Here is a 22734-nt window from a genome sequence, read left to right on the forward strand (position 1 = left end):
GGAAAATACATTCCAGGTATGGACTCTGGGAAATCTCTCTTGTTGTTATTGTGTGTTTGCTGTCTATTAACTTTCGCCAACAATGTTTCAGTCATGCCTAGAAGGGCTTGGTGCATCAAAGCATTCATTCTACAAGTTGGATTCAGAAGCATATTTATTAGAAACAATCCAACAGAGAAAGGTATGGTCCTCTTAAGGCAGTGCCCATTCTGTGGTTCTAGGAAATACATTATTTGATTTGAAAGGTCTTTTGGATGGTGCTGGAATATTCTGTACAAGCTTAAAATGGAATGGGAAATCTGCCAGCCTCCTCAAATTGACAATAGAGAGAAGATTATAATATCTCACTAACTTTTGCTTTTTAAATCTAGTTGAACCCTGATTCTCACCTCTCTCCCACTTGTATAAATGGATGTTAACCAATCAATATCATATGGGTAGGTGACACATTTTATTTTTTTATATCTGTGAAAAAGATCATTTTGGCTGAATTTTACAAATCTGCAGGGTGAAAAGACCTGGGGAAATGACAGATGAAAGAAATTGTATATTAAAGGTGCAATAACTGTGGTATTTGTTAAGTGCTCACTGTGTTCCAAACACCGCACTGCAGCACTGGGGTAGATACAAGAAAATCAGGTCCCACAAGGGGCTCACAGTCTAAGTAGCAGCTAGAATAGACATTGAATCCCCATTTTGCAGGTGAGGGATCTGAGGTACAGATAATTTAAATGACTTGCCCAAGGTCATGAAGCAGGCGAGTGGCACAGCCAGTATTAGAACCCAAGACCTCTGAATCCTAGGCCAGTGCTCTTTAAATTAGGCCATGCTGCTTCTTTGGGGAAAGTTCTGTAAGGGCGAGGTCAGGCTTCAGTGGATATCAGGACCAACATGGTTATTACATGTACTCTTAACCTGGAAATGGAGGGGACTTTGTCGTTAAAGGTTTTTGATATTCTGTAATCAATCAATCCCCCTCTCAGGGTCGCACATGGAGATTTTCCAGTACTCTACTAGTCTTGACTACTGGAGGGAGAGTCAAGTAGAGGCCTGTCCATTCCATCCCATACCATTCCATTACATTACATTCCTAGCTTGGGCAGTGGCTAGCTAGTGGAAGGCAATCTGCTACAAGTCAAAACTCACCTGTGCTGGGCAGCAGTAGCATGGTACAGAGTCAAGGGCAGAGACTCAAATTTACTGCATGGAAGAGGGCATTGGTAAACCACTTATGTATTTTTACCCAGAAAACTCTGTGGACACACTACCAGAACGATTGCAGATGGAGGTGGGGCATTCTGGGACAGATGTGTCCATGGCATCTCTTTGGGGCAGAAATGACTCGACAGCATAAGACAAGATAAACCAATCAATCAATATATGATATTTATTGTGTGTTAACCATGTGCAGAGCACTGTATTAAACCTTGGAAGGGTAAAGTATGGTAGAGTTGGTAGACATGTTCCCTGTAGCAAACAGAACTTGTGAAAAACCTAAGTGTTGGAATACATTTTGGGGAGGAGATCGGGGTGTGTTTGCCTAGTCAACAAACTGCAAGCTCACTGTGGGCAGGGAATGTATTTTTTATATTGTTATATTGTACTCCCCCAAGTACTTAGTGCTCCGTGCACAGTAAGTGCTCAATAAATATGACTGATTGATTGATGTAAATATCCTTATTTCTCCTGTCTGTAATCTATTTTAATGTCTATTCCACCTACAGGGGATAAGTTCCTTTTAAAAAAATGTTTTAATGGTATTTGCTAAGTGCTTGTCAACCACGAGGAGACACCATAACCAGGAAGAGGATCCAAGGTGGCAGCTCCCAATCATATTTATTCAATTGTATTCATTGAGCGCTTACTGTATACAGAGCATGGTACTAAGCACTTAGCACTGTACTAAGTGCTTAACACTGTATTAAGCGTTTAACATTATAACCTTCTGACCCAACACGGGGCAAAAACCTTGGTTGAGCCGGGGCTGGGAACAAAAAGGCTCAGCACTGTACTAAGTGCTGGGATAGATACAAACTAATCACATTGGACACATTCCATTTCCCACAAGAGGCTTACAGTCTTAATCCCCATTTCACAGAAGGTGTAACTAAGGCATAGAGACGTAAATTGACTTGCCAAGGCCACACAATAGACAAGTGGTAGAATGGGGATTAGAACCCAGGTACTTCTGTAAGATCTGTTTAGACTGTAACCTCTCTCTAGACTGAAAGCTCATTGTGGGCAGGGAATGTATCTACCAACTCTATTATATTATACTCTCCCAAGCACTTAGTACAGTGTTCTGTCCACAGTAAGAGATCAATAAACATCATTGATTGATTGCTTCCCAGGCCCCTGCTCTATCCACTAGTTCATGGTGCTTCTCTTGTGGGCAGCAGTCATGTCTGCCAATTCACTTGTATTGTATTCACTTGTATTGTACCCTCCTGAGTGTTTAGTACAGTGCTCTCCAAATAGTAAGTGATCAGCAAATACCATTGATTAATTGTTGTTCATACCCTCCTTCTGTCCAACTCCCATGCTGGAGCTCCAAGAGGATAGATCATAGGGCATAAAATCAGAGAAAACATTCCAGAGACCATGGGGAACTCTTCATATCAGAGGAATTCCCAGAGAGAATGTTTTTGAAAAAAAAATGCGTTTTGACTGAATTTTCTCCCTTCTTAATTATTTCTTATTCGGTTTTGCTGCAGATGCATTTCCCCTCTGCTCAACCCAACCAAAGTGAACATATGGAGAAGAGAAACAATGTGACGGAATTTATTTTCTTGGGAATTTTGCAGAACCAGGTGTTGCGGAGAATTGGGTTTGCCCTCTTCTATACGGTATCATTGTTAGAAAATCTCTTCATAAAGATAACCATCAACATCAGCCTCCGCCTCGCCTCCCCATATACTTCTTCCTCAGCTACCTCTCCTTTCTTCATGTCTGCTATTCTACCACCACCACCCCAAAGATGATGGCTGACCTATCTGCCAAGAGAAAAGCCATCTCCTTCAGCAGCTGTATGACCCAGCTGCTCGCTGTGCACTTCTTTGAATGCACGGACATCTTCCTCCTCACAATGATAGCCTACAACTGGTGCGTGGCCATCTGTCGACCTTCGCGCTACCCTACCATCATGAGCTGGTGGGTGTGTCAAGTCATGGTGACCACCCTCTGGGGCTGTGTGTTTCTAAACTCCATCGTTCAGACCCTCCTCACCATCCAGCTTCCCTTCTGCCTCCCCAACATGCTAGATCACTACTTCTGCAATGTGCATCCCTTGCTGAAACTTGCCTGCACTGACACCTCTGTAGTGGGCCTGGTGGTGGTGGCCAACAGAGGGATGATCTCTATGGTGGCCTTCTTCATCCTGGTGATCTTCTATGTCATCATCTTGTTCACCCTGAGGACCCAGTCACCTGAGGTGAGGCGGAAAGTGCTCTTGACCTGTGGGGCTCACATGCCATAGTCTTCCTATTCTTTGGCCCTTGTCTCTTCATGTAGATTCGTCCCTCTCACACCCTAGCAGTGGATAAGATGGTCACTTTATTTAACACCATTATACCTCTGATACTGAATCCCCTCATCTACATCCTGAGGAATGACGCCGAGGTGAAAAGCTCTATAAGGGAATTGTGGAGGTGAAGGCTGTCCTCGGGAGGAAAATTAACACTGTGGTCAGCGTGGGGTTTCCACATCATCAGTGCTATTTGCCAAGTGCTTACTGTGAGCGAAGCACTGTAGCTGAGTGGCCTAGTGGAGTCAGAAAGACCTGGATTCTGATCCTGGCCTCACCACTTGTCTTCTGTTTGACCTGGGGCAAATCACTTCACTTCTCTGTGCCTCAGGTGCCTCATATAATAATAATAATAATAATGGTATTTGTTAAGCACTTACTATATGTGAAGCACTGTTCTAAGCGCTGAGGAGAATATAAGGAAATCTGTTTATCCCATGTGGGGCTCACAGTCTTAATCCCCATTTTACAAATGAGGTAACTGAGGCACAGAGCAGTTACGTGGCTTGCCCAAGGTCACAGCTGACAAGTGGTGGAGCCGGGATTCGAACCCATGACCTCTGACTCCCAAGCTCGTGCTCTTTCCACTAAGCCATGCTGCTTCTCATATGTAAAATAGGGCTCGAGATTGTGAACCCCATATGGGACTGGGCCTGTGCTCAGCTCAACCTGATTAGATTGTATCTACCTCAGCCCTTAAAACAGTGCTTGACACATAGTAAGCACTTAACAAATGCTGTCATCATCATCATTATTATTACAAAGTGCTTGGGAGAGTACAGTACAATAAAGTTGGTAGACATGTTCCCTGCCCACAACAAGTTTACAGTTTAGAGATGAGTTTGGATGTAATTGGTAGATTATGTTAATAGGATCTAAGAAGACTTTTCTCTGTAGGCATTTTGGTGACAATAACAAAAATTGGGACTTAATGTTGACCGTGAGGACCAATTTCAAGACTATATGAAACCTAATTCATTGTTTTCTTGTGAAATGGCAGAGTTTGTGTTTCTGGTGGGTGAAAACAAGCTTGTTGTGGGCAAGGTATGTGGCTACTGACCCTGTTATGTTGTAGTCTCCCAAGCACTTTTGAACAGTGTTGGGCACTCAGTAAGCAATTAATAAATATAACTGATAGGGCCTGAAGTAGGAATTAGTGCTTTATGAATGACCATTCTGCCATCCCCCTGAGTTCAATCAATCAGTCAATCAATTAATGGTATTGACTGAGTGCTTACTGTGTCCAGAGCACACAGCGCAAGTTAGGGAGAGCCAGGGAGAGACTTGGATGTTGGGAGGTGGGGTTATGTTGGGGAAGCCGGCAGATTGAGAAATCTTATTAGTTCAGTCTTTCACTGATTCTCTGCCTCTTCTTCCCCTGACTCTCTATGGCCTCCTCTCCCACCATCCAGTGTGTTGCTGCCCCTGCCACCACAAATCCTTCCCCCCACCACACCTATCTCCTCAATTGCTGAAGCCCTTGAAGTGGTTTGCTGGTATTTCCATCGTTTCTCAAAAACGTGTAAATTGCCCTTATGAGTGATGACAAACATAATTATGTTTGTCCTGTTGTAGCATCTGTGTCCAGAGATGGCAGAAACACTTTCCATTTCTTCAATTTCTTGCCTGGTAATTTTGGGGTGGGAGCAGAGTAGAGCAAGGTGAGGGGGCCAACGGGGACCTTGGCTTGTGTGCAGAGGAAAAAGTAGCCCTAGAAGAGCCCTAATACCTACAGCCTCCCTGCCCCTCTCTTTACCCCACCTTTCACTCCAGATCACCTTAAATCAAGCAATCAATTGTATTTATTGATGGCTTACTGAGAGCACTGTGCTAAGCTCTTGGGAAAGTACAATATAACAGGGTCAGTAGACACATTCCCTGCCCACGATGACTTCCACTGCATAAGCGGACGGGGCAAACGGAGGGTTTGAACTTTGATTCAGCAGCCCATCTCCCACAGCTGGGCCAAAGCTCACTGGGTCAGATCACTGGATGGCAATGTCGGGATTGCCATCACCAGGGACTTTCCACCATTTGCTGGGCTCCTGGGCTGCCCTGACTCCTGCCACCACGGCCCACCTTGTGTTTGTTAGCAGCAGGAATCCCACTAACCCCAGTGGTCCCAGTAGCAGCAGTAGCAGCAACAGCAGCAGCAATCAGGCACCTGAAGGTCTGGCCTAGGGCCAGAGCTATGCTGCTGGTCTGGTCTCCAGACTAGCTGCTGCCCAAACGTTTTCCCTAATTGGGCCAGACCTGTGTGTGGAAGGCTGCCCCAACCTCCCATTACTCCCCACCTTTGCTGTAATTTCACTTTGAGTCATCTTTAGTAATTTCGTGACAGAAAGAAGTAACAATTTACATAGGTAGCTGACACAGACCCTACAATTTTTCTGGTTTATTTAATGTTATTTGTTAAGCATTTACTAGCCCAGGAACTGTGCTAAGTGCTGAGGTAGAATCATAATGATGGTATTTGCTAAGCACTTACTATGTGCCAAACACTGTCCTAAGCACTGAACAAGCTAATCAGAAAAGCAGCGTGGCTCAATGGAAAGAGCACGGGCTTTGGAGTCAGAGGTCATGGGTTCTAATCCTGCCTCCACCACTTGTCAAATGTGTGACTTTGGGCAAGTCACTTAGCTTCTATGTGCCTCAGTTACCTCATCTGTGAAATGGGGATTAAGACTGTGAGCCCCATGTGGGACAACCTGATTATATTGTATCCCCCCCAGTGCTTAGAACAGTGCTTGGCACATAGTAAACACTTAACAAATGCCATCATTATTATTATCATTATTAATCATAGAGGACATAGTCCATGTCCCACATAGGACTTACAGTCTGAACCCTCATTTTATTGATGAAGTAATTGAGGCACGGAGATATTAATTTGCCCAAGGTCTCACAGCAGACAAGTGGTGGAGTTGGAGTTAGCCAGGCCCTTCTGACTGCCAGACTCTTGCTGTATGCACTAGGCCATGCTGCTTCTCACTTACTCCACCATTCTGGAGTCCCAAACCTATGCCCCTTAACTCAGACACACATCATCATCTCAGCTCTCAGGGTAAGTACAAGTAGTAGTAATAGATAAGGAGCTTATCATTTCTACATTTTTCCCTACTCTCCAGTAGTAAATATTTTCATGTTTTTCTCTTGCATTGGAGTGTAAGTTTCTTGTAGTTGGGAAATATATATCATTTTGTTATTGGGTACTTCTCAAGTACAATACACTCCACCAAGTGGAAGTCAATAAATATTACTACCTCTATATCCATACACACACTCATACAAAATCACAGAGGATTAACTACGTATTACAACCAACATCATTAGAATTGATTAGAGTAGAATAATAATGGCAGGAGAAGTTAAGTGAAACACTAGCCCTCACCTTCCACTCCTCTGCCACTAACCTCTTCACTTTTGCCTGTCCTGCCGTCAAACCCTGGCCCACATCCTTCCCCTGGCCTGGAATGCCCTCCCTCCACACATCTGCCAAACTATCTCTCTTCCTCCCTTCAAAGCCCTAACTGAGACTTCACCTCTTCCAGGAGACCCTTCCAGACTGAGCCCCCTTTTTTCTCTCCTCCTTCCCATCCCCCCACCCTACCTCCTTCCCCTCCCCACAGCATTTGTATATATTTGTACATATTTATTACTCCATTTATTTTACTTGTACATACTTACTATTCTATTTATTTTGTTAATGATGTCGATATAGCTATAATGCTATTTGTTCCGAAGATTTTGACACCTGCCTACATGTTCTATTTTGTTGTCTGTCTCCCCCATTTTGTTGTCTGTCTGTGAGCCTGTTGTTGGGTAGGGACCATCTCTATATGTTACCGACTTGTACTTCCCAAGAGTTTAGTACAGTGCTCTGCACACAGTTAGTGCTCAATAAATACGATTGAATGAATTAATTAATTGGTGTCAAAAGTTTGAACTAAGTGGTTCTGTTTAGGGAGTAGAGACTGCACCTGTTCCACCTACCAATCATCTCACAATGCTTGTCAGAGAGAGACTATGGATGACAGTGCAAACCACCACCACTATGGTAAAAGCAACTCACACCCATGATCTGTTGGTAGTTCAGATTCACCTCTTCACCCTTGACCATTGGTGTTCGAGCAATGTTCAAATGAATGGAAAGGGGCCAGAAAAATTTCACTCCTGGGACAAAATGTGCAAGAGATTCTCTCTCATGGATGTAGTTGCAACTTAATTGCTGAATGCAGACCTGTGTATTTACTAGACGTTTGGGGACCCTACCATAGATGTGAAAGTCGTCGTCCCCACCCTTAAGGAGTTTAGTGTAAAATGGGAGAGAGATTAGATATGAATTAATGGAACTTTCCACTGCCGAGAGCAAGATAATATGTCTAAATAAAAGACATAAGTGAATAAATGAGCCGATGGATTCAGGATCGCTGATGCGATGGTGTGATTGGGAGGGATTTTCTGCTTGTCCAGATTTTCTCCTCCATCCCCATGAAAAGAGTCTGGGGTGGGAATTCCTAGTCAATGATAATCACCATGGTACAAGTAAGGACAACTACACCCAGCCATCACTTGGCAGAAATCAGTTTCTGAATTTCTATGTCTTTATTAGTGTTTGGGGGGGCTGCATGACATGAGTTGGAACGTGCATATTTGTCTGAGGGAATGTGTATGTTAGCGTGGCTAATTGACTGACTGGTGCTTGTCCCTCTAAGATCTACACTGGCCCACTCACCTGGGAGTCTTACTGGTGTGGGCCAGTAAGACCAGTGTTGATCTCAGAGGGAGAAGAAGCAGATGAGGCCGTATTTCCAGAGGACACGAGGGAGAAGGAAGGCCAGCCACTCACTCACCCTGCTTCAGGGTTATTTCCCCCCAAAGGTGATTACCGAGGGGCCCAAGAGGCGCACCCTGTATGTTAGCACTTGGGAAGAGCTCAGTGTATGGCAGAGAGCAATGTGACCTAATGGAAGGAGCATGGGCCTGTGAGTTGAGAGCTGGATTCTAATACCAGTTCCATGATTTGCCTGCTGTGTGAGTTTTGGCAAGTCATTTAACTTCTTTGTTATCCCCATAAGTGCTCTGTGCATAGTAAGTGCTCAATAAATACCATGATTGATTGATCTGGAAAATGGGGATAAAATACCTGTTCTTTCTTTCCCTTAAACTGTGAGCCCCATGTGGGGTAGGGACCCTGTCCAACCTGATTATCTTGTATCTTGTACAGTGCTTGACATATAGTAAGGGGATAAAGATATTACTATTATTAATATTATTATTATTATTATTATTATCATAGAGATGGAACAGGAGGTATGCTGGTGAGACAGCTGCTGAAAGAAAAGGGCCCAAGAGGATATGCACTGCCTCGGTAAAGTGGAAGAGTGAGCAATTTCACTTTTCATTCATTCAGTTGTATTTATTGAGCGCTTACTGTGTGCAAAGCACTGTACTAAGCGCTTGGGAAGTACAAGTCAGCAGCATAGTAGTAGGAGGAGTAATAGCAGTAGTAATAGCAATAGTATTTGTTAAACAACTACTATGTGTAGAGCTCTGTACTAAGCACTGGGGGAAAAATGCACAAGTGAGAGTTAGACTGTTGATTTCAATCTTTACTGTAAGTCTGTTATGGGCCAAGAACTTGTCTGCTAATTCCTTTGCATTGTACTCTCTCGAGTGCTCTGTACATGGTAAGTGCTCAATGAATATCATCGATTCAGTGGTTCCATGCATGGATGGATCTGTCCTGGATCTAGCATATCCAAGCAGGAAATGCAGGCCTTGAATTCCTCTGGCTGTGCTACCTTTGGGAAGTGAATCAGTAATTAATAATAATTATGATGTTAAGCACTTAGTATGTGTCAAGCACTGTTCTAAACGCTGGGGTAGATACAAGTTAATCTGTTCAGGTCAACCAGGTCATTTTTTATGGTGTTTGTTAAGCATTTACTATGTACCAGGTACTGTACTAAAGTACTGGGGTAGATACAAACTAATCAGGTTGGGCACAGTCCCTTTTCCACATGGGACTCACAATCTTAATCCCCATTTTACAGATGAGGCCCAGAGAAGTGAAATGCCTTATCCAAAGTCATACAGAAGACACATGGCAGAGCAGGATTAGAACCCAGGTCCTTCTGACTCCCAGGCATGTGCTGTATCCATTAGGCCATGCTGTTTCTCACTTCCTCTGTCTTCCCCATGATTTGGAGAAGGCGAAACTGGCTCCCCTCAACACTGACTCCCCAGTAAAGAGCGACCCCATGACCAGGGTTGGGCAACCTCCACCTCATGGGCTACAAATCCATGGGATGCAATCTGCCGTGTGGAGGGCTCAATGATGAGATTTCTTGGGATTGTTGATGATAAGCATGATGTCACCGAGGGGAAGGGTTAGAGGATGCTTTCTATCCCCCTCTCTGGAAAAGAATAAAGAGCATAGTGCACCACCAGGTACTGGGGCATCAGAAGGACCTGGGTTCTAATCCCAGCTCGGACCCACGTCTGCTGTGTGATTTTGGGCAAGTCACTTCACTTCTCTTTGTCTCTTTTGCCTCAGCTGTAAAATGGGGATGAAGATTATGAGCCTTATGAGGGACAGAGACTGTGTCCAACCTGATTTTTTTGTAGCCACTCCAGTGCTTAGAATAGTGCCTGGAGCATAGTAAGCACTTAACAAATGTCACAATTATTACTATCAATTATTATTATGGGGAGACACTTTGGATGACATTTGAGTCACCAGCAGTGCAGGTGACTCAAGGATCTTGTCATTGGTCCCTATTTCTGAGATCCTTAAACCCCTTTTGGCTGATGCATTTCCAGATGAGTTTAAAGTTTAATGACTGTCTCACTTTCCTCTTTTCAATCAGAAGCAACATGGCCTAATGGAAAGAGCAGGGGCCAGGCAGTCAGAGGACCTGGGTTATAATCCCAGCTCTGCCAAATGGTTGCTGTGTGCCTTGGGCAAGTCACTTAACTTCTTTGTGCCTCAGTTCTCCTTTTCTTCCTTCTACTTAGACTGTGAGCCCCTTGTGGGACAGGGACTGTGTCCAGCCCAATTCACTTTTATCTACTCCAGCACTTAGAACAGTGTTTGACACATAGTAAGCACTTAACAAATACCATAAAAGCTCACATAATAATAACGATAATAATGAAAATAATGATAAATTAACCACTTATTATGTGACAAGCTCTGTAATAGGTACTGGGGTAGAGACAATGCAATTACATTATCCCAGTCACATCACAACATCATTCAATCACAGTCACTCACATCACTTCTTTCATTCATTCATTCATTCATTTATTCATTCATTCAATCGTATTTGTTGAGTGCTTACTGTGTGCAAAATACTGTACTAAATGCTTGGGAGAGTACAATATAACAGGAAACAGACACATTCCCTGCCCGCAATGAGTTTACAGCCACCTGCACTGACCCTTAGAAACTTCCAAATTCACATTGATGATTCTTCTGACTCCCTGACCTCTTGTTTCTGCTTGTTGCCCAACTCTGATGACTCCCAACGCTATCCCAGCAACCTTAGCCACACATTCAGGGGCTTCTAATTGCCCGATGCCATACAAATTTTGCTGTCCTAAACTCCATCCCTTCCCTCTCCATCTCTGCATTACTCCTTCTGCTCATAATCTCTTAACCAGCCACCTCAAAAACATCTCTCCCTCCTCAAGACCTTCTTCCCCTCCACTGAGACCTTTGATCTCCAGATTTACTCTCATGGACATCCTGAAAACTACCCTTTCTCTGGTGGCCACTAATGGCCCTCGTGAATGCTGGACAAAGATACCCAAAAGATGTCACATCCCTTATGCACTTCAATGTAATCATGTCCTTTGTACCATTTTGAGGAATTTTGTCCATGGTCACTTGAATCTAGAATATTTATCCTGGGGAAAGGGGAACCCCTAACCTATCCATTTCATCTGGAGATGTCTCATTCCCCGCTGAGGTCCTTCAAAACCCTGGTGTCGCTTCTGAGCTGCAGAATTCAATGGCAGAAGCCGGGATAGAGAGGCGAGTTGCTTAACATACAAATAGGGACCCAGAGGCTTCTGGAATTGTATCTGGAAGACACACCACCTGGAAACCTGATGGATCAAAACTGGACCTCTGGTCACCCTACAACTTTTTCCAGGACATGTTCTGAGATTTACTACTGTATCAGCGGAGGTGTGAGGATAGGATGGACCTCCTTTGTCAACTTCATCTTTGCACCACCTCCTTGTAGGTGTTTATCCACAGTAAAGAATCCTATTCATCATGCTGGCTTGTTCACCTCCAATTGCCTCTAGTTCATTCATTCTTTCAATCGTATTTATTGAGTTTTTACTGTGTGCAAAACACTGTACTAAGCGCTTGGGAAATACAAGTTGGCAACAACTTGTTGTGACACTGAACAGTGTCAGTGACAGTGACAGTGTGACATTGTCAATGTAGTGACACTGAAACCCTGGCAGACTCAATTTCGGGAAGGTGATAAATTCATTGGGGGACTGAATTAACTTTGGGTCCCACTGAGAACATTTCAGTGATGTAAACCCGTATGTTGGCCTTCAGACTCCCAGGCTCATGCTGTATCTGATTATCAGTCTGAAAAGTCAGATTGATTCGGAGAAGTGGTTTGCAATCATTTGCACTTCCTTTCTTGGGTGTGAAACTGTAGGGTACAGTCACAGATGTGCTGCATCTCCTGAATAATTATCTCTAGGACTTGCAATGCTTTTCAAAGTCTGTCGAGATGGAAGAGTTTCCCGAGGAGTGGAAGCATGTTCAAAGTCTTGCATCCAGATTTCTTGGTGCATCCTATAGCATGACTGCAGAAATTCACTGAATAAATGTTATGATTTGCAGATGTGCAATGTCACTTCTGATAAATGCTGAGTCCTACTATTAGATTCCAAAAATGAATCTGATATTGAAAAAAAATTCACAAGTGGCGATAATTATATAAAACAAGGGAATAGGGAGAGCTCAAAAGTTTATTCACTGTAGAATTTCAAAATGTTTCTCATCGCTTAGTTACCTGTACAGTCCTGGCAACCACCCCGACCTGGAGTGATCTTCTCATTATGAAGAAGAAGGTATAATTTGCTGTAGGTATGAATAAATAAATAAAAAACCCTTTCACCTTGAAAAAAGGACTAAATCTTTCAACCATTTTGAACACAGTAATTCTGAATGTTATCCAACCCCAAACACAGCTGGTTTTATTTGAAGACCGTTGACATAATCTGTGGCCAAGTATGTTGCATTATTTGCACCCTTTGTCCCCAAACGACCTGGTGGTTCAGCAAAGATAAATTGCTTGGGAAGGGGGTGCCATGTGGTTCAATGGTGGGCTGACCTTTGACACCTGGTGGTCTTGCTTCTACTTTAAAATGGAGGTTGTCAGTGAGTCTGCATACCTAATCCATGATGGTTTTCCCTCCTTGATCCCTAGATAATGATAATAATAATTATTATTAGTAGTAGTAGTACTATTATTACGCACTTACACAGTGTGTAAGGCACAGTACTCCAGGCACAGTACTAAGCACTGGGATGGATACCAGCAAATTGAGGTGGACCTGGCCCCGCCATATGTGGGACTCACAGGCTCAATCTTCATTTTACAGATGACATAACTGAGGCACAGAGAAGGTAAGTGACTTGCCCAAGGCCACACAGCAGGCAAGTGGAGGAGCTGGGATTAGAACCCAAGACCTTCTGGCTCTCAGGCTTGGGTTCTACCCACTTTGCTATATCTAGCTGCACTCAGTTCAGTCGTTGGTCACTGCCTTTGGGTAGGTTTGAAGAAAGGATGCTGACACATCATGGTCTAGTGGAAAGAACACACGCCTGGGAATCAGAGGACTTGGGTTCTAATCCCGGATCCGCTGCTTGTTTTCTGTGTGACCTTGGGCAAGCCTCTTATCTTATCTGTGCCTCAGTTACTGCACCTGTAAAATGGGGTGAGATTGTGAGCCCCATGTGGAACAGGGACCTTGTCCAACCTGATTAACTTGTATCTACCCCAGCGTTTAAAACAGTGCTTAGTACATATTAAGCACTTAACATGTACCATACTAATAATTATTATTATTATCTTGTGTTTAGCCCAGTGCTTATTACAGTGCTTGGCACACAGTAAACGCCTTCTAGACTGTGAGCCTATTGTGGGTGGGGATTGTCTCTATTTGTTGCTGAATTGTACTTCCCAAGCGCTTAGTTCAGTTCTCTGCACACAGTGAGAGCTCAGTAAATATGATTGAATGAATGAATGAATGACCAAATACCACAATTGCTATTATTATCCTAAAGACTGGGCATTGTTGAATGCAAGGCTGGAGGCTAGAGAGGTTGAGGATTTGGTGTCTGCCCTATCTCACTGCTCTATTTGCTCTACAATCCAGCCAGTACTGGATCTGGTGGGAACCTCAGCTACAGCTGCTCAATGCCCTTCAATCATATTCATTGAGCACTTACTGTGTGCAAAGCACTGGACTAAGTGCTTGGGAGAGTAATAATAATAATAATAATAAAATAATAATAATAATAATAATGATGATGATGATGGTATTTACTAAGCACTTACTATGTGCCAAGCACTGTTCTAAGTGCTGGAGTAGATACAAGGTAATCAGGTCATCCCACATGGGGCTCACAGTCTTAACCCCCGTTTTACAGATGAGGGAAATGAGGCACAGAAAAGTTAAGTGGCTTGCCCAAGGTCACACAACAGACAGGTGGAGGAGCTGGGATTAGAACCCATGACCTCTGACCCCCAAGCCTGAGCTCTTTCCCCTGAACCACACTGCTTTTCAATAACAGAGTTAGTAGACATATTCCCAGACCATGAGGCCTTACCTTCAGTTGAAGAGATTTTAGTTGAGCCTTGATAGAACTGTAGTCTTGTTTCATGCATTATGTGCAAGGATAATAATAATATTAATAATAATAATAATAATAGTATTTGTAAAATACCTACTTTGTGCCAAGCACTGTTCTAAGAGCTGGGGGTAGATACAAGGTAATAGCGTTGGACACAGTTCTTGTCTCACATGAGGCCCATCAAGCAAAATTAGCATACATTGAGGGGCAGCATGGACTAGTGGAAATAATAATAATAAAAATTATGGTATTTGTTAAATGCTTACTATGTACCAGGCACGACTCTAAGAACTGGAAGAGCACCAGACTGGGAGTCAAAGGACCTGGGTTCTAATTCCAGCTTTACCACGTGCCTGCTGTGTGACCTGCTCAAGGCCCTGCTGAGAGCTCACCTCCTCCAGGAGGCCTTCCCAGACTGAGCCCCTTCTTTCCTCTCCCCCTCGTCCCCCTCTCCATCCCCCCGTCTTACCTCCTTCCCTTCCCCACAGCACCTGTATATATGTATATATGGTTGTACATATTTATTACTCTATTTATTTATTTATTTATTTATTTTACTTGTACATTTCTATCCTACTTATTTTATTTTGTTGGTATGTTTGGTTCTGTTCTCTGTCTCCCCCTTTTAGACTGTGAGCCCACTGTTGGGTAGGGACTGTCTCTATGTGATGCCAATTTGTACTTCCCAAGCGCTTAGTACAGTGCTCTGCACATAGTAAGCGCTCAATAAATACGACTGATTGATTGATTGATTGATTGATTGACCTTGGGAAAGTCGTTTAACTTTTCTGTGCCTCAGTTACCTCATTTGTAAAATGGACATTAAATACCTGTTCTCTCCCCGATTTAGATTGTGAATGCTGTGTGGAATAAAGGACTTTGTCTGTCCTGACTATCTTGTATCTTCCCTAGGGCTTAGAACAGTTCTTGACACATATTAAACAATTATCATTATTGCTTTTTGATTAAAGGAGTGTCCACCGGGGGTCAGAGACAATTTTGACTCCCTCGATTAGGCTTCAATGGAGCATTTGAGCTAGAATACAGCAGGACAGACTAAACTAATGCTCCATGGACAAGTAGCTCATATAAATTTGAGATGTCAGTAGTGAGTATGTTCATTATCTTTGTGTTTTCTTGGAAGGAAAAGTGACTCTCATTTGTGTGGTCACTGTCTCCCTAGACTCAATAGAGAATGAAAACAGCGTGACAGAATTCATTTCTTTGGGACTTACACAGAATCCAGGGATGCAAAAAAATCATATTTAACGTGTTTTTAGCCATCTACAGTCTTACTATGATCGGCAACTTGCTTATCGTGACAACCATAACCAGCAGCAAGACTCTGGGCTCTCCAATGCACTTTTTTTCTTACTCATTTGCCCTTCATAGATATGATTTACTCTTCTTCCTCAGCCCCCAAACTGATTGCAGACTCCATCCGGGAGAAGAACACTATCTCCTTTGAAGGGTGCATGACCCAGGTCTTAGGAGGTGCTCCTCAAAGTGATGGCCTAAAATCGCTGCGTGGCCATCCGTAAGTCTCTGCACTACCCGACCATCATCAATAGGTGGTTATGGAGGCTGCTGGTGGGGGTCGTCTGGATGTGGGGGATTCTTCACGCAATGATCCAGATTCTCTTCATAATGAGGTTACCATTCTGTGGCCCCAGTGTGATTGATCACTTCATGTGTGATCTGTACACTTTGCTGAAACTCACCTGCAGTGACACCCAAACCCTTTGTCTCTTCATAGCTGCCAACAGTGAGGTGATGTGCCTGCTCAATTTCATTCTGTTGATGCTTTCCTACCTCATCATCTTATGCTCCATGAAAACTCACAGCTTGGAAGGCAGATTGCTACGTCCTCTCCATCTGCATCATCCACATCACTGTCGCTGTCTTATGCTTTATTCCCTGTATATTTGGGCATATGCGACCCTTGACGACTTTGCCTATAGATGAAAACGTGGCTGTGTTTTAAACCATGATAGCCCCTATGCTAAACCCCCTAATCTACACTCTGAGAAATGCAGAGGTGAAGAATATCATGAGGAAACTATGGAGAAGGAAAGTGTCAAGCCACAAGATAAATGGTCCAAAATGAAACTCATGTTCACACAAATAAGAGAAGCAGCTGACTTTCTAAGAGAATATTCACCAGGAGACATATGGCCATTGGGGTTCGTGGTCAGAAGCTTTAATTGTGAATTCTCTTTCCTTATTTAGAAACCTCTCCAGATTTCCAGATTTTAGGTGCTTCTTTCCCATCTCCTTCCAGCCATGTGTAGTGTGTTTTCTTAGCTTTCTACAGGGAATAATAATAATAATTCTGGTATTTGTTAAGTGCTTACTGTGTGCCAGGCCCTTTACTAAGCGCTGGGGTGGATTCAAGCAAATTGGGTAGGACACAGTCTTTGTCCAAATGGGGCTCACAGTCTTAGTCCCCATTTTACAGATGAGGAAACTGAGGCACAGAAAAGTGAAGTGACTTGTCCAAGGTTACAGAGCAGACAGGTAGCAGAGCTCGGATTAGAACCCACTACCTTCTGATTCATAGGTCTGTGCTCAATTCACTACACCATGCTGCTTCTCAACCCACCTGCGGCCAGAGTTTGGGGTCTGTTTCCTGGATGAACACTACTATCTACTCTAATTTACCAAAAAAAACACCCAAAGTCCCCGCAAGCAGTAGCATTATTCATAGTGTCTTTGTCCTAGTGTTCTATCAGACCAGTTATGCCTGGCTATAATCAGTGAAGGGTATCTCTGACCAGAGGGATAATATAATAATTTAATGCCCGAGATAGTGTACAGAGAATATGTTCGTGCCTCTTTGTTTACAGTATTGGTTAAGCACTTACTATGTGCCAAGCACTGTCCTAAGCGCTGGAGTAGATAGAAGGTAATCAGGTTGTCCCACTCTTAATCTCCATTTTAAAGATGAGGTAACAGGGGCACAGAGACATTAAGTGACTTGCCTAAGGTCACATAGCACACAAGTGGTGTAGCCGGCATTAGAAACATCTCTCTCTTCCATCTCTCTCTCCTCCGCCCCTCCATCTCCCCCACCCCCAACCCGGCGGCGGTGGAGCACTGGCCGGCTGGCTCCTCGTGCTTCCCGGCTGGCTCACCGTGCTCCCCGCCAGACTCTCCGTGGTCCCCTCGGGGCCTCCGGGCCCGGCTCGGCCAGACCGGCGGCTCCGTCGCCTGCTGCCCGATCCCTCCCAGGAGGCTGGCCACCCGGCCCACCTTCCCAATCCCCATGGAAGAGAAAGAGTTGCTCTCTCTCGATTAACCGGCGGCGGAGCCCATAAAGGTGTCACAGACGCGAAGAAGCTGATCAAGTGACCGAGGCGACCTAGCCACCGGCCCCCGCGTCCCCAGGAATCCAGCAGAATTGCCTCCACACAACCTCATCATCCGATCCAGCGTGCGGAGAGGTTTCGGGCTGCATTCTCGGGGTCTCCCCACATCCGGGGGCCTCCTTGGGCCGGGGTCTCCCACCCCCACGGAGGGACCTCCTAGTGGGCTGGCGACCGGACAAGTGGCATCCGTCCTGAACCCAGCGCTCCCGGTTTGGCGTCCACGGTCTTCTCTGGAAAGCATGAAGTGATAAACAACAAAGGAGGAGGGGTGGATAAGGGGTTAGACACGCGGGACTCCGTTTCCGAGAGGCCCACCCGCCATCACACCGCGTGGCCTTGCTGTTCCCGGAAGGATCCTCTCCTCAGAGCGCCGCCATAGATGCCCAGGACTCCGTTCCCGAGAGGCCCGCCTGCCCGCCATCACACCGCGCGGCCTTGCTGCTCCCGGAAGGATCCTCTCCTCAGAGCGCACCGCCATAGATGCCCGGGACTCCGTTCCCGAGAGGCCCGCCCGCCCGCCATCACACCGCATGGCCCCTGCTGCTCCCGGAAAGATCCTCTCCTCAGACCGCCGCCATTAGCGCCCGGAACTCCGTTCCCGAGAGGCCCGCCCGCCATCACAACGCGCAGCCTTGCCGCTTCCGGAAGGATCCTCTCCTCAGAGCGCCGCCATAGACGCCCGGGACTACGTTCCCGAGAGGCCCGCCTGCCAAGCAAAGCCAAGACAAAACAATTTCTCCTCCCTTATTGACACCCATGCCCATCATCCCCCCCAGCTATTCTGCACATTCAACTCCCTTCTCAGGCGCCCGGTTCCTCCCCCTCCTCCTTCCCTCACCCCCAACGATCTGGCCTCCTACTTCATTAACAAAATTAAATCCATCAAGTCCGACCTCCCCAAAGTCACTCCCCCCCCCACCCTTCTCCAGCCCCCCGGCTCTCAACACTTTCTGCTACTCTCCCATCCTTCCCAGCAGTATCCTCAGAGGAGCTCCCCTCCCTCCTCTCAAGTGCTACTCCGGCCACCTGTGCTTCTGACCCCATTCCCTCTCATCTCATGAAATCTCTCGCTCCATCTCTTCTCCCCTCCGTAACTTACATCTTCAACCGCTATCTCTCCACTGGTTCCTTCCCCTCTGCCTTCAAACATGCCCATGTTTCTCTGATCCTAAAAAAACCTTCTCTTGACCCCACTTCACCTTCTAGTTATCGCCCCAAATCCCTCCTACCATTCCTTTCCAAACTCCTTGAACGAGTTGTCTACACGTGCTGCCTCGAATTCCTCAACACCAACTCTCTCCTCGACCCCCTCCAGTCTGGCTTCCGTCCCACACATTCCACGGAAACTGCCCTCTCAAAGGTCACCAATGACCTCCTGCTTGCCAAATCCAACGGCTCCTACTCTATCCTAATCCTCCTCGACCTCTCAGCTGCCTTCGACACTGTGGACTACCCCCTTCTCCTCAATATGCTATCCGACTTTGGCTTCACAGACTCCGTCCTCTCCTGGTTCTCCTCTTACCTCTCCGGTCATTCATTCTCAGTTTCTATTTCAGGCTCCTCCTCCCCCTCCCATCCCCTTACTGTGGGGGTTCCCCAAGGTTCAGTGCTTGGTCCCCTTCTGTTCTCGATCTACACGCACTCCCTTGGTGACCTCATTTGCTCCCACGGCTTCAACTATCATCTCTACGCTGATGACACCCAGATCTACATCTCTGCCCCTGCTCTCTCCCCCTCTCTCCAGGCTCGCATCTCCTCCTTCCTTCAGGACATCTCCATCTGGATGTCTGCCTGCCACCTAAAACTCAACATGTCCAAGACTGAACTCCTTGTCTTCCCTCCCAAACCCTGCCCTCTCCCTGACATTCCCATCTCTGTTCACGGCACTACCATCCTTCCCGTCTCACAAGCTCGCAACCTTGGTGTCATCCTCGACTCCGCTCTCTCATTCACCCCTCACATCCAAGCCGTCACCAAAACCTGCCGGTCTCAACTCCGCAACATTGCCAAGATCTGCCCTTTCCTCTCCATCCGAACCGCTACCCTGCTCGTTCAAGCTCTCATCCTATCCCGTCTGGACTACTGCATCAGCCTTCTCTCTGATCTCCCATCCTCGTGTCTCTCCCCACTTCAATCCATACTTCATGCTGCTGCCCAGATTGTCTTTGTCCAGAAACGCTCTGGGCATGTTACTCCCCTCCTCAAAAATCTCCAATGTCTAGCAGTCAATCTGCACATCAGGCAGAAACTCCTCACCCTGGGCTTCAAGGCGGTCCATCACCTCGCCCCCTCCTACCTCACCTCCCTTCTCTCCTTCTACAGCCCACTCCACACCCTCTGCTCCTCTGCCGCTAATCTCCTCACCGTACCTCGTTCTTGCCTGTCCCGCCCTCGACCCCTGGCCAACGTCATACCCCGGTCCTGGAATGCCCTCCCTCTGCCCATCCGCCAAGCTAGCTCTCTTTCCCCCTTCAAGGCCCTACTGAGAGCTCACCTCCTCCAGGAGGCCTTCCCAGACTGAGCCCCTTCCTTCCTCGCCCCCTCTTCCCCCTCTCCATCCCCCCATCTTACCTCCTTCCCTTCCCCACAGCACCTGTATATATGTATATATGTTTGTACATATTTATTACTCTATTTATTTATTTATCTTACATGTACATGTCTATTCTATTTATTTTATTTTGTTAGTATGTTTGGTTTTGTTCTCTGTCTCCCCTTTCTAGACTGTGAGCCCACAGTTGGGTCAGGACTGTCTCTATGTGTTGCCGACTTGTACTTCCCAAGCGCTTAGTTCAGTGCTCTGAACACTGTAAGCGTTCAACAAATTCGATTGATTGATTGATTGATTGATTGATTAGAACCCACATCCTCTGACTCCCAAGCCCCTGCTCTTTCCACTAAACCACCTTATTTCAGGATAATTTCAAATGGAGTCTTCTGATGTTCACCAAGTCCAGGTGGGATTTAAAGTGGGTGGGTTGGGTTGGAGAGGTCTTAAAAAGAGCGGTTCAGGCTGTTAGGCTTTTGAGGGTCAATCATTCTATTTGCAAAATCGCACCCAGTTTCCCAGAGGGACAAGTGCTGAGAACATTGCTGAATTCTTCAGTTTCTCTGCACATTCTCTCCCACTGAGTGAAGCTTTGAGATGACAAATCAAAATACTCTGCAAGGAGTGGAGAAACATAGTAACAAGAATGATAGAAAACTGGGGTGAACTCATCAGTGTTCAACTCCTACCTGACTCTCACCAGTTAAACTCAGTCCCAAGCTTCCAAGTGAATGTCCCTTTTAGACTTTTCTGATACTTCTGGAACTCTAACCAGGCCTATCTTCTCCCAAAGGAAGATCATCTGGCTCTATGTCCTATCTACTATCACCCCTATTGTAGGGGTCAATGAATAGGGAGAAGTGGCGAGGCCAAAAGAGTGTGGATGGATCAGAAACTGAGGAACATCAGTTAATCAAAAATATTTATTGAGCACTTACTAGATGTGGCGCACTGTATTAAGGGATTGAGAAAGTACAAGAGTTGGTAGATATAATGCCTGCTCACAAGGAGCTTATAACTACAGGAGCAAGGCCTGCAGGTGGTAGACCAGACAATCCCCTTTTAGCACTCAATCAATGATATTCATTGTTTACTGAGTGCAGAGAGCAGGATTATGTAATTGGGGGAGTATAAGGGAGAGAAGCAGCATGACCTAGTGGATAGACCACTGGCCTGGGAGTCAGAGGACCTGGGTTCTAATCCCATCTCTGCCAGTTGCCTGCTGTGTGACCTTGGGCAAGTTACTTAACTTTCTGTGCTTCAGTTCCCTCATCGGCAAAATGGGGATTCACTTCGGGATTCACTTCCTGTTCTCCCTCCTACTTAGACTGTGAGGCCCCTTTGTGACCTGGTCAGCACTTCGTGCAGTGCCTGGCACACAGTTAATGCTTAACAAACACCAGAATTATTGTTATTATTATTATCTCGTATCTGCACTAGCGCTTAGTGCAGTGCTTGACGCATACTAAGCAATTAACAATTACCACCATTATAATTATTATTACAGTACAACCGAGTTGGTAGACGCATTCCCTGCCCACCAGGACCTTACACACCTCAGTGATGTCTTAGGAAGGCTCAGGTGAATAGCAATTGACTAGAAAAGGGACACTATTTTCATGGACAAAAGGCGTAAAAGAGAGCCTCTTAATTTCACACTAATGGATGCAGCTTCATCCATGATAGGACAATATTGGACCGTAAGGCCAAGGAAAGGCATGGAAAAGTGAGATCAGATTAGAAAAAGAAAAAATTTGAGAAGTATTCCCTCTGTTTCACCCAAACCATCTTGCTTGGGTTCAGCAGTTAAATTAAATGTAGTAGTTTTAATGCTTACACGGATTGGTCTTCTGAGCTCCTAAATCAGCTTATTCTGACTGCAGCATCCCAAAATGTTTTCCTGGAATGGACGTATTAAGTCTCAAAGCATCAAACTCGTCTCATCTCTGTGTCTCCATGTTCTTACTCTGTGAACAGGTCGATAAAACCTGCATTTATGATGCTGGCACCCACTAACAATCCCTCTTCATCCCTTCCCAATACAGAAAAAAAAGCATGGCCAGTCAATCAATCAGTTGTAGTTTTTGAGCACTTACTATGTGAGAGCACTGAACTAAGCATTTGGGAGAGTACAGATGGGAACAGTGCTTGGCACATAGTAAGTGCTTAACAAATATCCTCATTATTAATATATAATGGGCACATTCCCTGCCCAAAGCAGGCTTGCAGCCTAGAGAGACTGGTTTCTATGTTGTCATTTAAGGTACTGAATAAACGTTCTTGAATAATCAACTCCTTTCCTCAGCTAGACTCAGTCCTTACTCACTTGGAACTAGAAGTGGCATCCTGTGATAATATGATAAAAGGAATTAGCATGGCATAGTGGAAAGAGCACAGG

General features: G+C 45.3%; 1 pseudogene; it reads left to right on the forward strand.

Moving 5' to 3' along the window:
- Positions 1-2753: 2753 nt before the first annotated feature.
- On the forward strand, positions 2754-3651 carry LOC119941895 (annotated as a pseudogene).
- Positions 3652-22734: the final 19083 nt, after the last annotated feature.

Source organism: Tachyglossus aculeatus, chromosome 21 (assembly GCF_015852505.1).
Source record: "Tachyglossus aculeatus isolate mTacAcu1 chromosome 21, mTacAcu1.pri, whole genome shotgun sequence".
Lineage (NCBI taxonomy): Eukaryota > Metazoa > Chordata > Mammalia > Monotremata > Tachyglossidae > Tachyglossus > Tachyglossus aculeatus.